Here is a 16,476-nt window from a genome sequence, read left to right on the forward strand (position 1 = left end):
TCCAGATGTGATGATGAGTGAAGCATGGAAGGATGCAAATGCATAATGACCTCTGGAAATTGAAAATTGTGGTTAGATGGCAGAATAAGAAAGAGGGGTGAAATGGAAGGGAGTGAAGGGCATAGAGAGAAAGCTAAAAAGGTCACCTGAAACCACATGATAAAGGACTTTAAATGCTTTATTTTATGACTGACTGGACCCACATAGAGCTTCTAGATGAGAAGGAAGAGGACAAATGAAATCAAGTCAACCACTAGTAGCCAATCAAAAACTAAAGCAAGAAAAACTAGTTTCAAATGGAGGAGAAGATAATGACTTTGGTTCGGGGTGGATTTAATTTGAAAAATTCCTGGACATTGTACCAAAGGTGTCTTTCAAGGAGTTGTAAATGTGCTTTTGGAACTTGTTGGAGAATCGGGAGGTTGGATTTAAGAGTCATTTAAACAAAGGCTGTAGATAAGACAAGCACTCATTGGAAAAATGTTAACACTGGTTCTCCATAGTGGGATTGTGGGTGATTTCCATCTTTTTTGCTTGTTTGAATTATTCAAGTTATTTATAATAAGCATGTATTATTTCTATTTACAGGAATATAAGAATTAAGAAAGAAAAATATGGCTAAGAGTCAGAGAGGACATGTACAAAGTAAAGAGCAAAAACCTGGGATAACCAACGTTTACAAAGAAGTAACAGAAGAGTGGCTAGCTAAGGAAATAAGGATATAAGATTGAATGAAGCAAAATTTCAGCATCTCAGAAAGCAACAGAGGAGCAGCCTGGAAACAGGGTTAAATGCTGTAGAGAAATTGAGTAGGATGAGGATTAAAGAAACCACCGGTAATTAGGAGACGGTTACTAACCATAACGAGAGATTAAAGAAAATGACTGGATAAAAGCAAGACTACAGGGCCAGCCGAGTGGCACGATGGTTAAGAACTGGCTTGAGACGTCACAGGGCCTCGGTTCGGATCCCACATATGAGGGCCAATGACACTGCCCTCTACAGCTAAGGTGCTGAACAACAGCTCAACCTGGAGCTGGGCTGCTGTGAGTCGCCGGTGACGGCATAGGCTGCAGCCACTGCTGCAGTGGGTTGCCATGGGCTACCGTATGTAGCCAGCAGCCAACGTGAGCGGCCAGCAGCCGCAGTGAGCGGCCGTCCAGAAGCCGGCGACTGATCTGCCTCACCCAGGAAGAGCACAATGATGGTGCCAACTTGGGCCAGTGAAGTAACGTCCTCCACAACTAGACTGAAGAACAAAATGACAGCAACTTGTCTGTTTCCATTCCCCCAAGTCCCCAGCACTGTTCCCATCCCCCCAACTCCCCAATTAAAAAAAATAAATAAATAAATATTTTTTTTAAAAAAAAGCAAGACAATGAGTTGAAAAAAGAGTAGAAAATTAAGAAATAAAGATAAACAGTTTGGTTTTAAAGGGAAAGTCAGAAGAAAGTCATAGCTGAAAAGAAGGTCAGGTTAGGACTGCCATTATCTGCGTCCATCACAGAGAAAGCAGAACTCGGTACTGTACATTCAAGCAAGTCACATTCTCCCTGTCCTGTCAAAGTCATCACCTCCTGCAACAAAAGAAATAAACCTAAATGGGACATGTCACATTTCAGTCAGTCTCACAATTATAGCTCCCATCAGTACCTCTTGTCTTTCTGGAGCAAAAAAAAAAGAAGAGTCCTCCAAATTTGCAGAACCACAATTAGTCAAAAAGAGTTCTTACCTTGTTCTAAATGTAACCACGTTAGCCAACCAAATTCCCATCACTTCCCACAAAAAATAAAAACACAACTACACCTAGCTATCTTGCTGAATATGTTTATAAAAATAATTATTTCAACTAATAATGAACGTATTTAATGGTCCTTCCACACAAATACAAAGACTGTTCTCATTATCCAGAGTACACAAATGCTCAGCACCAGAAACTAAAAATTAAAATAAGTCCTCCTGTTAGTCTCTGAGTGGTGGGAGAGCCACTTTTCTCACTTGCACGCTGAGAGACATGCGTTCATTAATGATCATGAAATGACCTATATAGGCAAGTGGGCAGGCGAGTGGAAGTAGTTCCCACAGCAAGCATATCTAACTAACTAAATGATTAGCTCTTCAAAAATCAAAATGTATCTGAATTAACACCAAATACTGAGTGAAACAGAAACCTGAATCACCTCCCAGAATATCTCAGAACACCAAGAGTCCAGTTTACATTAATATTTTAGGCTGCAGCTGCTGAACTTTATAAACAACCTAATTTGAGTACTCACTAATGAGCTCTCGATATTCCTAGATTACATTATCATACTGGAGCTTAAGAACATCAAGTGCTATGATTAGAACTATATTGTCTTAAAAATAGATAGGCATATGTGGTAGGTACAGCCATACAATGGAATGCTACTCAGCAATAAAAAGGAACAAACTATTGAATACACCACAGTGTGAATCAATTCACAGTGTGAATCAAAGCATTATGCTAAGAGAAGCCATGCCAAAAACAATCAAAAAAAAAGTGCAAGCCATGTGATTCCATTTATATAAAATTCTAGAAAATGCAACTGAATCCGTAGTGACAGAAAACAGATCTGTGGCTACCTGGGGACAGAGGGACAAAGGGTTGGATTACAAAGAGGAAGCAAGAAACCTCTGGGGATATTGGACATGACTATCTTGATTATGGCGATGGTTTGATAAGTGTATACAATTACTTTAAAACTAACCAAATGTTTACTGTACTTCAATTAATTGTCAATATAGTTAAAAAAAATTGAGTCAATTGTTTAACCTTTCCATCAAATAGCTGAATAACACTTCAAAGCAACATCATTTACATTTGAATGAATGGACTAATAACAAATGATATTTTTAAATGAGTTAACATGTCTAAAACATTTAGAACAACAAGAAGAAAAAAAAATCTCTTAGAACAATGTCTGGCACATATAGTTTGAATATAAGTCTTTAAAGAAAGAAGAACAAGGAAGAAAACAAAAACAAAATAATTGTGATAAAATAATCGAACTCTGATTCATAGATTTTTATTCCAAATTGTCTTTGGTATACCATACTGTTTTTTCAACTCAGTTTGGCCTTTTATTTTTGAAGTTTGACAGGCTTCTGGTTTAAGGTGTCATCGGACTAACACCCCACCCTCCTGCTTACCTCTTCATGTCATCCGTTATTCCCATCACTATACAGGTAAAGATAGAGGCAGAGCACACCCTAGGCCCTGTGCCAGTCATGTGCTTCCCAGAAGAATCACACACAACTCTGCTACTTTACAATTCTCAAACAATTCTTCCTCTAAAAAAAAAAAATTTCTTCTAAATTCTTCTCTTTCTAAAATCGTTCTTCTAAAAACATTCTCCTCATCAAGATCTAGTAAAGACAGAATCTGCCAGACAACAGAAATTGGACTGGGGACTCTGCACAGGCACCGCATCCTCCAGAGAAGGGGACCGAGGATCACAGCCACCCACATACCTGTGTGTGGGGAAAACAGTCCATAGAGGTCTCCTTGTTAAAACATGTGGAACACTAACATCCACCTTGGAGGAGATAATCGGTTTCTGAAACACATGAGAAAGGGATTACTACGTTGAGAAAAAGGAGTAATCTAAAAATGATTGATGAAAGGAGTAAAATTATAAGCAGCTTCTTGGTGAACTTAGTAAGATTTAATACACAGCCTCTTAGAAGCAGTTGTAGAGAGCGGTTAAGCATAGACCAGTTCTGTGCAGGCAGAGGGGATGGCAATGGGGTTCAGTGGAAAGAGAGGTCTCTGGAGACAAATATGTCTTAGCCTATGGCTCACTAGCTTTGCCATCTTTTGCAAGTTATTAATTGCCTCTGATCTTCATTTTCCTCATCTCTAAATGCAAAGATATGGGTTGCTATGAGGATTACTATAAGTAAAGTGTTTTACATATTTACTCAATAAATGGTACTTGTTATGAAGGAAATCGAGGAATTAATAAAACTGCTGGCTAGAGACTAGATAATACAATTAATTTCCAAAAAATCAATGACTTTTCAACATATCGGGGAAAAATCAATTAAACAGTAAAAGATAGGGGAAAACTGTCACGGAAAATAGTAACCAAAAAAGTACTTAGGAATACAAAGACTTACAAGTGAGAAATATACAGTACCTCAAACACTGAAGCAGACGATGTCTCCAAAGGTGAAGACAATACTATAAAGATGATATATTTTCCCAAATAAATGAAGAGGCTTAACAGAACCAAGAGAAAATTCTTGTGATTTTTTTTTTCTGAAGTTGAACTGGAAGACTAAATGGAATGAGAACAGCTGAGAAGAAATCTTTGAATGAAAGAAAGCAAGTATGCAAAATCATATTGTAAAACTCCGTGTGCAATTTTGGTACCAAAAAAAAATCAATAGTTTAGAAACTAGTTAAAAAATAAATCAAATAAATTTCTGTGTATATATATATAATATGCTATATATTATACATAAAGCAATAGATTATAATATATATATGTACTTTATACACACACAGTAGATGGTATAAAAAACAAATCAATGGAGAAAGGATGAATCTTGGATTGTTCGAAATACTGCTTTTGAAAACTGGCTACTCAGAAAATAAAGTCAGAGGCTCACCTTACATCAGGCGCTGAATAAAATTCTAGATTAGTCCAAATGTGGAAATGGGTTCACAGCATGTTGTTAAATACCTAAAAAGGTAGATTACCAAACTGTACATACAAAATATTCCCATTTTGTAAACATACATGTATATTCATAATAAAATATATGCAACAATATTTGATATATGGTATAGAGGCAGTAGAGCTTGACTGTAACAGCGTGGACACTGGGGCAGCAGCCGGCTCACGAGGTATTTCACCATGCTGGAAGTGTTAGGACTGAGCTCCTTAGAGTTTGGAGGGTACGTGAATTAATACATGAAACACCTTAAAATTGTACCCAGCTATTGTTCTATTTATGATTCCTATTACAAATGCAAAGATGTTAAGAGTGCTGTTCTTGTTTGGTGGTGTTATGGGTGTTTTTATTGCTTCATTTTTCTAGAATGCATATATATTACTTTTAATTTTTAAAAGGTCAAATGTAAAAAAATGAAACCACAAAAAAATTACAGCAAATGATGTTAATAGTTATCTGCTCTTTAGATAGGGAAGCACTTCCCTAGCCTACCAAAATCAGTTCTATTTAAGCATTTGTTATTTTGGTGCAGGTTATTGCCTCATATGCATCAATGATAGGCCCAAGAATTATTAAGTAGAAGCCTGCATTAAACTTACATTTCAAATGGCCACTTCTTGCCACTCTCTATCCTAATTTTAGGATATTAAACACCAAAAGGGCATTGCTGTATGTTTACACTGTAGCCATCTTAAAATACAGTGCCATGGATGATAGATTAAGACAGAATGTGTGCTAGGACCGAAGCACCAAGGATAAAGATTTATCTTGTCACCTGTTACAGTAGGCATGTATATACACGTTCACTGAACAGCGCCTTAAATCTGCCATAGTATATAGGCCCAGTGCCATAAATCAGAACTCATGGTGCCCACAGAGGTGACCCAGGCCAGCAGGTTGTCCAAAACAGGAACTCTGCAACTTTCAGAGTTCAAAGCAGCAGCACAGGGCTATACAGATGTAAGACATCTTGGATGAACTAAACTCTGCATTCTTCTATTACCCACAATCCTAGTCTTGCTAAATGAGCATTATACCAATGCCTCTTTTACATGACTGCACTTGATGCATATGAAGCTCGCTATTGTGGCCCCATTAAGTCTTCTGTGAGCTAAACATCCTCAATTCCTTTGATCAGTCCTCAATTATTTGGACTTACTTTTCAAATAGTCCACCTTCCTAATTCGCACCTCAAGCCAACATCTCCCTATTTCAATGTCCCTCTTCAAATATCCCGCCTAAGTTGAATTACTGACCTAAGTTAAATGTCTACCTTCCATGAGCCAAGCACTCTGATCATATTAATAGAGCCTAAGACACCACCTCCCCCAATCATTGCTTTTAGCAGACACATGACATCTGTGGCTTCAAAAGTACTTTTAAGCAAGATTTCCTCATCCTGTGCTTGAACAGCTAAATTTCAGAACCCAAAAGGACAGTCTATATTTAAAACAATTATACTTGCCCGTTACACTAGCCTTTGAACGTCATTTGAATCCCAATTCTGCTTTTCAACTCATTAGGCATGATGCCCAGCTTTCTGACTTCACAAAAGTTGGTGAAGCCTTCTCAAAACCAAAGCACTGATTAAAGAAGTAAAAGTAAAACAGTAACAGGACAGAGATTAGATATTAAGACCCAAGGTATTATACTGGAGGTCTTCCTCCAGCTTAGCATCAATTCTTTTAAATGAATAACACGAGGGTACATTTGGTCCATAGCCAAGAATCTGCCTCGTTCTACCATCATTCAGCCTATACTTCTGCATCTAGTCCACAAGGATATGACATTTTGAATGCCTTACCAAACATCAAGAATCACATGTTTGTATCATACTCCAAACTGACAAGTCAGCTACCCCTTCATCCCTCGGCCAGTTTCTGTGCTGTCACTCTCCTGGCTGTGCCTTTTCGGTTTCATTCTCAATCGCTTCTCACTCTGCTTGCTTCTTAAATGCTGGCATTTCCCTGAGCTCTCTCCTCAACACACTGCTCTTGCTATGTGCTCAGAGCCTACCGTGACTTCATCAACACCAATGGCTTCAATTACCTGTGATATGCTCATGGCTCCCAAGTTGTCTCTTGGTTTCACTTCCATACATCTAACTGTCTCTGGGAGAGCACTGTTTGGGTGTCCCTTGGGCATTTTAAACTCAGGATGCCAATAAAAAAACTCACCCTCTCTTCCAGCCACCACCTCTTCCTCCTCCTCCTCCTCCTCCTCCTCCTCAATTTTCAGTCTCAGTGAAAGACAAAACGTCTACCCAGTAGTACAAGATACAAAACCTAAAAGTTGTGGTAGACTGAAATTTATCACTCAGCTGTCAAATCCCTCTCCCACCGTTCAGTCACCTGCTTAGCTCTTTAATTTTCTCTTCATGCCTCCAATATGATCCTCCTTTAATCTTCCTCCACTCACAATAATTTTTCTAATTTGGTGCCAGTGGGTCCCCATACCTTTCCTCAAAGACCCTTCATCTCTGCCTTCTTCATCATGTAGTCATCTCTTGCCACTCCCACCCATGTGCTTTCACTCTAGCCCTTGAAACTGTCATGATTTAATTCCTCTGTGCAGTTATTCAACCTATTTTCTTTGATTGAGATACGCTGGCCTCTGTGTATCCCATAAAGCAGTCCTGAAAATCTTTCCAAACTCAGCTCAAACAGCACTTGCTTTGAGACTGGGCTCCTTAGTCTGATTTAGTTGCTCCTTCTCTGTACTCCTATATAACCCCGGGCATAACTTCCTCATAGTGCTTAACTCATCTGTACTATAATCAGACCTGTGTATTATTCTTTTTCCTATAAGAAGACTACATGATATGAGCTCATTAAACACAAGCTGAATAAATATATGAATGGCCACTGAAAAAGAAGTAACAGAGAATTAAGTAAGGCTGTCTTGAAATTTCAAAAACACATTCTTAGAACAAGGGCCGTCAATCCAAGCCCAAGAATTTTTGCTCACTTTGCAGCTGCTTCAGTATTTTTCTCAGCCAAACACATGGAAGATTTCTTGTATTGTAGGAATTTAATAAGATACTATATACCAAATATCAGTTTTTAAAAATTAAAATTTATTCTTATTGTGATATGTTAAGGGAAGTAATTTTTATGGTCTAAATAATTGCTTTCTGTGGTTATTACATTTTCTCAAAACACGTTGACTGGGAAAAAATCTAGGGAAATATATTTTCAATGTATGTATGTTATCTGTACTATATGAAGAGCTCATACATATATATAGAAAAACAATGAGTGAAAACACCTACACAGAAAATTCCACTAGAAATAAAATACAAAACGCTAAGTGACAAGAAAAACATTGACCCTCAGTAGTGATTAAAGAAATGTAAATTACACCAACGAGATAGCGTTTTCCACCATCAAATTAGTAACAATTAATAAATGACAATTCTCAGTGCTGGCCAGGAGATGGAAAGTTCAGAGCTGTCCGTATGTAGATAGTATTTAATGCCAAGACACTGGATGACATTATCAGGAGTGTGAGGATGACAGAAAAAGATAAGAGGGCCAAGGATTAAGGCCTGGAATGCAGCATTATAAATGTCAACGAGGAGGAGCCACAAAGCCCGAGAAGGATCACCGGAGTAAGAGAAAAACCAGGAGAGCATGGTGTGCTTGGTCAGATAAACGTTTCAGTGGTGACAGAGCAATCAATGGGGGCTGGTGTCTCTAATAAGGCAGGTAACGATGAGTAATGACAGATTTAGCGAATGGCTCATAAATAAACTATGGCACACAATCAAATGATGCTATATTTTGTAACATTTTACATACTAAAATATTGATAGAGAAGTGTTAACGTCATTGGAAAATGCTTACAATGAGAGGAAAAGTTATTAACTTCTACTACACTATGAGCTCACTTTCATTTTTAAAAAAGAAAAAAAAATCTCCATATAGGTAGAAAATGTGCTAAAACATTCATATTGGATATCATTAAGAGAAAAATTAGAGCTGGCATTTCTTGTTTTATACCTTCCTGTATTTTCTAAAATTTTCACAATGTATAACTTCCGTAATTAGAAAAAAATACTCCTATAAAATGCTTTTATAAGTAAACAAATTTTCCCATCCCCATCCCAGTCCTTTCACACTTCAGTCCATCCCCCTGGAAACACTGTTCTTAACTTACGCATGAACAGTAACTAATAACTGGTATTGCATTAAAATTTACAAGGCATTTTCTAACACAGGATCTCATAGCAATGCTAATGTGGACAATGCAGGAGTTACTATTCCGTTTGCAGACATGGAAAGACTCAAAGAGGTTGATCTGCTGAAGGTCACAAAAACCAGCGGCCGGGCTCAAATTTGAATAAGTTCTTGGATTACCTTTGATACTACTTCTACTATAACAAGAGGAGGCTTTGCAGTTGGATCAAAATGTAAACAACACACCTTCCCCATAAGTAACAAACATCAGAAAACATTTACCAAGAAGACTTATATTATTATATTATTACTATGTTTTTCTTATTTTACCATTGCCTCTTAATATTGCCATGTTTTTCTATTCTAACATCTATTTCAGAGAGAGGTACTTAATAATTCCCATGCTCACATCTTCTATCAGGCTGTAAGCTCCTAGAGAGAAATGACAATATTCTCTGCAGCCTCTCCTATCACCAGCGTCTTGCCTCATGGATAGAAGATAATTGAGAAATGAGTGCTTATGCACTTAGTAAAGAGGGGAGCTCATACTCCATGTGGTATGATTATTTGAGGAGTTTCTAAGATGCTCTGCAGAAGCAGGAAATAAGCAAGAGACACAGGTGAAGAAATTTTAACGATGAAACAGGTCCCTGTATTTCAGATAACGACTGTATTCCTCACGTTCTACCTAGGGCAGTGGTTCTCCACCTCAGGGTGCATCATAATCCCTGGAGAGCTGGTTATAACACATCACTGGGCCTCAACCCCAGGGTTTCTGATTTAGCAAGGTGTGTGCAGGGCCCAAGAACGTGCATTTCTAACAAGTTCCTAAGTAATCTTGACACTGCTAGTCCTAGGATCACACTCTAAGAACCAGCGACCTAGAGGGGAAAAAAGCCTATAAAAGCGAAGCTCTGAATAAGTAAAAAACGGTATCTTGAACCCCAGAGATGTAAACTGAGTTGAGAATCAACTTCAATATATTCTGATCACTGGGTTTGTAGTTCAGAGTCTTAAATCTGGTACAACTGAGAGAAGATGTCAATTAGGATTAAATGCATTATAAAGATCAATTCCCTTCTATAATTGAAAATGTGGAAGCCATCTACTCTACTATGCAGTATTTTCAAAGCAGAGAAGAGGACCTATATCTTAATCGTTTTTAAAACCCCCTAACATGCCTTAAATGAAAAGATATTTAATCACTGTTTGCTGAACAAGATGTGAAATCCCTGCCCTCAGTGAGCCGATCATGTACGTGGGGTGTACACATTCAGTAAAGCATATGGCACCTTTGTGTGACTTAGAAAATGGTACCCTCTCTGGACATATGAATTGGAAAAAGATACTCCTTCCTCTGGATGGATGCAGACCTGTGCCAGCCAGCTGGCTGGGTACACTGAGCACTGGATGGACCCTAGCTCTTACATGCCCCTGTGACCGGGTGCCCTTGTACAGGGTACAACTCACCCATCCATACAGGGTGGTCCTGTGTGTGCAAAACATTTATCGGACAGCATTTGCCTTCCTGAGAGAAAACAATCTGCTGTGACTGGAATCCTGAGAAAAGATCACTGGTCTTTAGGTACCTCAGGAAGGGCTAAATGAGCTACAGAAATTGATCCAGGCCAGAAAGCTTCCTCCGTCTGAGACGGTCTAACACTACCATCCATGACCTTCATCCAGCAAACTCCTACACCTCTTCGGGTCTTAGCTTAAAAATCTTTTCCTCGGGTCCCCACCCCCCAAAATAGAAAAGCTATACATTCCCACTGCACAGGCGTGTTCCATAAAAGCACTATGGCAACTGTAATTACATGATATGTGGTGTTGTTTTGATTCTGCCCCCATGAGATTATAAAACTCAATGTGGGCAGGGACCATAGGTTTTGTTCATCATTTTACTGCTACTACCTTGTACATCAGTACACAATAAAGATGGCCTTAATATGGAAATATTACATCCAACTTAGATTAAGAAAGGTGACAAGGGACGAGCATTAGCCATGGTTTCTTCATGGAGAAGGAAAAGGCAACCAAAATTTGACTGGTGTTTTCTGGCGATAGAGAATTGTTAGACGGTCTAAGACACAGAAGAAGAATACACTAAGATAGGAAAACATACTACCCTATACGATGCTCTGCTATTTTCATTCCTTCTGTTAAAATATGACACTTCATGGGTCTGTCGACTCTTAGTTTTACATAGTAAATATTGATGGTGTGAATGCTTGCTCACATTTGCCTAAAACATGAGAAATGGTTCTGAGCATAAGAACTTGAAATGGAAAATTCACCTCCACGAGCATAGCAGGCAAGATTAATTATGTTAACTGCTTGAAAACAGAGGCTGAGTCCCAACTCCTTTAGCAACAGTGTGGCTTTAGAATCTCTGACACCCTCACCCATAGCCCATGATATTCTGAGACTTCCTGCAGAAAGGATATTTCTCTGCTGTACCCATCAAAGTCTGAAACAGATGGTAAGGTCATTGACAAGTTTTCTGATTTATGTGGCACTTGGAAAGCTCAATTTCCTACCAAATCTAGGGAGGCTATATAATAAAATTCTATTCTATCACCTCTGCCGCACCTCCCAGGTAATACGCAACTCATCTCCAACACTCCACAGGAACCACTCTGGCATGGAGGACGGGTGACCTAATTGTCAAATTCAATCTTCTCTTTTCAGCCCTCATCTTATTTGAGTTTCTTTGGGCACGTGAAACCACAACCACCCCTTCCTTCTTCAAAGCCATTTCTCCCTTTCCTCATAACTCTATCACCTTTCCCTTATACTAGCCATTACTTACATGTCTCCTTTGTGGAAACATCCATTTCTGCCCCCTGGAATGCTGGTAAAACCCAAGTCCTATCTTTTGTCCTCTTTGTTCTCACTCCCTGAATGATCTCATCCAATCCAGCAGTTTCAGCCAAGCCTTCCCCGTTCAAGTGCCTCCCATCTCTTCACACCAACTGAGATCACGCCCCAGAGCAACAGGACCTGAGACCCCACGGCCTATTGAACAGCTCTCTGACAGTCAACCTCTCCAGGACTGAGCTACCCATCTCTTCTTCCTCACATTCCTCTTCCTGGAGGTTAGAAGCATCATCTCCTAATCAAGCCAGAACCTTTCGTTCCCTCATCCTCCACATCCACTTACTGTCAATTCTGTCTTCTAACAACTTGCCCTTTTTTCCATCTTAATTGCTCCTCCTTAATTGCGTCTGTCATCTTTTAGCGAACTATTACAATTGCTCCTAGCAGGTCTCTCTTCTATTTACCACCCCTCTGATGTGGCCTCCATGTTGTTGCCAAACTAAAGTGTATTTTATTATTGCTGAAGTTAAATTCTTCTATCACGCCCCATCGCCTAGCAAATAAGACCAGCTTCTTAGGATAACGTACGGTCCCCTATAATCAAGCTTCTGCTTTCCTGTCAGACTCATCTCTTGTTAAGCTCCTCATAGCACAGAGTACTCCAGTTATAACCAATTACAGTAAAACCTTGGGATTGCGAGTAATGTGGTTTGCAAGTGTCCCGCAAGACGAGCAAACATTTCTAATACATATTAACATGGTAAATAGCGATGTCTTGCAATATGAGTAGTTTGTTTCTGGAACGAATTATGCTCGCAAACCAAGGTATTACTGTATTTGTGTTTCTGTATTTTTCAGTGCACTCTACACCAGAAATGTCTTTCCCCCAAGCTAGCCCACAAGCACAGCTGACACTTGTCTGCTTGTCAAATTCCTACGCATCTTTCAAGTCTCCCTCACTTCCTCCATAGGGCCTTTTCCGATCCTCCGCACTAGATATGACTGCCCTCTCTTCTCTCATGGCACCAAATCACTTCACTATAATTGTCTGTTTACAAATCTGTCTCTTCCTTTCCCAATTAAATTTTATTTTTTAATTAGTAATTTCACATCATCTGACATTGTACCTGACACATGGTATAAGCTCAATAAATGTCTGTGGAATAAAAACTATTGCAAAAAATCATCATTCACTTAAGATTCAGAGAGACCAGCAGATTTGCATTGTGTAGGATTGTAGAGCAGTGAACTAAGAATCAAGCTATTTTGTGATTTAATTTTCCAAATTTAAATAATGCATACATAGCCACTTGGTTCTGTTCTCTTTTACTCTCATGCACTCTCTCTCCTAATACCCTACTCCAGCTCTGAATCATCTGTTGGCCTTCATCTTTTTTTTCCTAGTGGCAGCCCCATTAAGTCCTATTATTCAAAGAGTCAAAAATTCCACTCCATTTAATTCTTAGATAAGCCTATCCTGTGACCCTCTGAAGTCTCACTGTAGACCCTTCCTGAAATATCAGGATGTAGGGCTACTCATCTAGTAATAACTCTCGAATGTATAGATTTTTTTTTAGCTTTCACTTACATTAATCTCATTTCATCTTCACAATAAAGATAGGCAGGTCAGTTTTTATTACTATCATTTACCAAGTAAAAAACAGATGCCAAGAAACCCTGATGATACCTAGCCTTCATAAGTTCCTTCACGAAAAAAACCTGAGGAATACCAACTCTGTACTTTCTCATGTCCAGCCCTCATATGTTTTATTTAAACACGGTCTACCAAAGTCACATCCTATTGTTGTTCTCCAACTGTTGGCACAAAGACGACTTTTACTTCTGTCTCCCAAACTATAGCCTTCCTGTTTTTGCCTGTGCTTCCACCATGCTGATTTGCTTGCCAGCTGAGCATTCGAAAGTCATCATTTTTCTCCCCTTTTCAACTCCAGAATCCAATGACTTTGACAAAGGAAGCTGTATTTTATGAGTTTTGCCCCAGAGTCCAATCCTCTGCAAAAATCTAAGGGAAACTTCACCCATAACCCAGTTGTCTTTTTGAAGAGCCTTTTTCCTGAACTCAGGCAATCCTAATGAGATTACTCCCAGGCCAGTTTTCTGTGTTTCTCATCCTTTTCCTTTCATTGCATGCCTCTAAAACTAGGCAAGGAAAATGAGAGTCTATATAACTTAGTTAAACATGACTACTTTTCTAAAAACACTGATAAGTGAGGAGAGGCTCAAACGACTGGGAGGAAATGAAGTTTAGAATTACCTGCAGGTTTTTCCACACTCTGCTTCAACATTCTCTCATACTGAGCTGGCCTTAGTTCCTAGACCCAGATCCCCTCACTTTAACTGCTCTTGCTCTCCACCCACCACATCGTGCTGTCCCTTACACTTGGCATTCACCTCCTTTTCTGTCAACGAAGAGTAGAAAGGGATAAAAGGGCAGGAGTAGACACAAAATAGTTACGTTAGCTATGTGTGTGTTCACAGGAGTTTGGCCCACATTTCCAAAGCTGTATCTCAGAGGAAGTCCCCTCCCTACCCATAAGCACAAGAAGCTCTTTCCCTCAACGCATGGAAAACACCTGCCCTTCTCACTGTCCTCTGAAAAACAATGCCAGAGAGAAACCATCAACTCTATAAATTAGCTCAGCTGGTTAGACCAGATGCCAAGAACCAGATTCGGCCTCTGAGAGGCCATTTGGCCTCTCCTATTTCCAAAAGCACCTCTAACTCCCAGTCAATCATCTTACAACTGTCTGTCACTCATCAGGAAGGCTATAAATGGATCTGTACATCATCATTTCTAAAAACACAACCAACCCCAGGCAGGCTCAGTAGCATCCTCCTATATATTTTATTTATTCCCATTTTCAGAGGGAAATTCAAACTTGAGACTTCAAGGAACTGAGTCACATGCAATTTCTAAAAGTGCAACAAGGAGCTGAGATTAACTGAATGTCATTTTCCTAAATCTTCTGTCATCTCCCTGCCTCTCATTTCAATATTCCTGTCTTAGGCTGCAGCTTCTCACTCCATTCTTTCGAGGTATATATGTGTAGAACACATGCTCATCTAAAGGATCAGCCTACTTGTCATGACCAAAAGCATCACCCCCACTAGCTCTGACTCTCACTCATTTCAATTAGATTCTTCATTACTAACAACTGATGTTACAAGAAGCTTAAGACTTCATTTCGGAAAAGAAATTTGTTCTTCATGTCGGGCTGAGGTCTTTAGGCAGGGTTTCAAGTCTGTCCTGCTGCAACTGTTCAATCTGAGGGTGTCCAAGCATCAGCTTTCAATAGAAACCTGGAAGAATGGATTATTCCCAGGTGGTTGGTAAAGTGGAAAAATACAGATTAAACAACTATTAATTGTACTAATAAACTGAAATTAAACACAGCTGTTTGTTGAGAGCTTGCCCTGATTTCCCCAATTTCAATGCTACTGTGTGCTCGCACACAATGCCTTCGATTTATTCTCCTTCATTTCAGGCTGCCCTAGGACTTGTGCTACAGGAGAGGAAGGTGAAATCCATGGATGATAGATGATGTCTAGGATGCAGATATTCTAGAATTCAAGCCTGGGTAAAACTCAAAAGTGACAGCATCATACACAAAGAAACAGGGTCTGGCCTTTCTTCCCAGAAGGACTATTAGCTAAGCTATTTTTGCTCCACAAATTAAAGTGACCCATCACCCTGATTCCTAGCAATCTTCCTAAAGACAGTATCCACTCCTCATATCCTCCCAGACATAATCACTCAAAGTAGGTCAGAAATGTTGCTTCCTTCCCCTCATTGATTTTCATTACGAGGATGTACTTTCTGGAACACTAACTACCCAGCACAAGTACCAACAACACCCCCTGGAAATGTTTGGCACACCAAGTTCAGTTCCCCTAAAAGGAGGACAAACTATCATTACCCATAATTGATCCGGCTTGGCTGTATATCAACAATAATCTCAAGCAATAAAACTACACAGTGGCAGTGCCTTAGCCAGGTGATGAACACCTCCCAAAAGGAGCATATTCACTCTGTCTTTTCTAATTTTCTAGATCAGAAACCAGTCTCTTTCCTAAGCACCCACTCTTTTTTCTTCCTAATTCACATCCATGTTTTGCCAGAAGGATGCCAAGTGACACCACACACTGACTTAGCATATCCCCAGTGCCTTATCAGGAAGCTGAGAGCCGGGAGTCGGGGAAGGGGTTCGTGGAGAAGGGGGAGGTGGGAAGCAGCGGGAAACCCTGCCGTGGAAGTATCTAGCCCTCTGGAAAAGCTGTGAAGAAGGGGTCTCCGAATCCCACTGGCGGGGTTCCCCCAGTCTCCTCCCCTTGCTGAAATCTCTCCCTGGGCCTCAGGTCCTCACGCTTCGCACTCCAAAGAGGGCGCCGCAAAGTCCTTCAGAACCCTCAAAACACAGGAGTGCGAACAGAAAAGCATCGCCCGAAAGACAGCAAAGCCACACACCCTCTCTCTCGGCCAGCGTTCCGGGGCGGGCAACTTCATCCCTTGAAACAAACGAAAACCCCTGTCCTCCCAGGAAGGAAAGAGGCGACGGCAGAGAGCAATAAAACAGGCACCACCCTCACCCCTCATCTTCCGCGCTGTCCGCCCCCTCCCCCGTTGACTCCAGGTAAAGGACCAGGTGCAGCTCACCTCCTGGCAGGGAGGAGGCGGGCGGCCGGAGGAGGCCAGGTCCCCAGCCCAGGCCGCCTGGCAGCCGGCGAGCGCCCAGCAGCAAAGCCAGGCGGGGCTCCA

At 40.2% G+C, this 16,476-nt stretch overlaps 1 protein-coding gene across 1 annotated transcript in view; it reads right to left on the reverse strand.

Moving 5' to 3' along the window:
• The window catches only part of ELAPOR2 (endosome-lysosome associated apoptosis and autophagy regulator family member 2), a 175,807-nt gene extending 159,337 nt beyond the window's left edge, over positions 1-16,470 (reverse strand). Inside the window, exon 1 of the mRNA XM_019623735.1 lies at positions 16,375-16,470. The gene's annotated coding sequence lies outside the window, so the exon portion shown is untranslated. The remainder of the gene's footprint in view (positions 1-16,374) is intronic.
• Positions 16,471-16,476: the final 6 nt, after the last annotated feature.

The sequence above is a fragment of the Hipposideros armiger genome, unplaced genomic scaffold (assembly GCF_001890085.2).
Source record: "Hipposideros armiger isolate ML-2016 unplaced genomic scaffold, ASM189008v1 scaffold_560, whole genome shotgun sequence".
Lineage (NCBI taxonomy): Eukaryota > Metazoa > Chordata > Mammalia > Chiroptera > Hipposideridae > Hipposideros > Hipposideros armiger.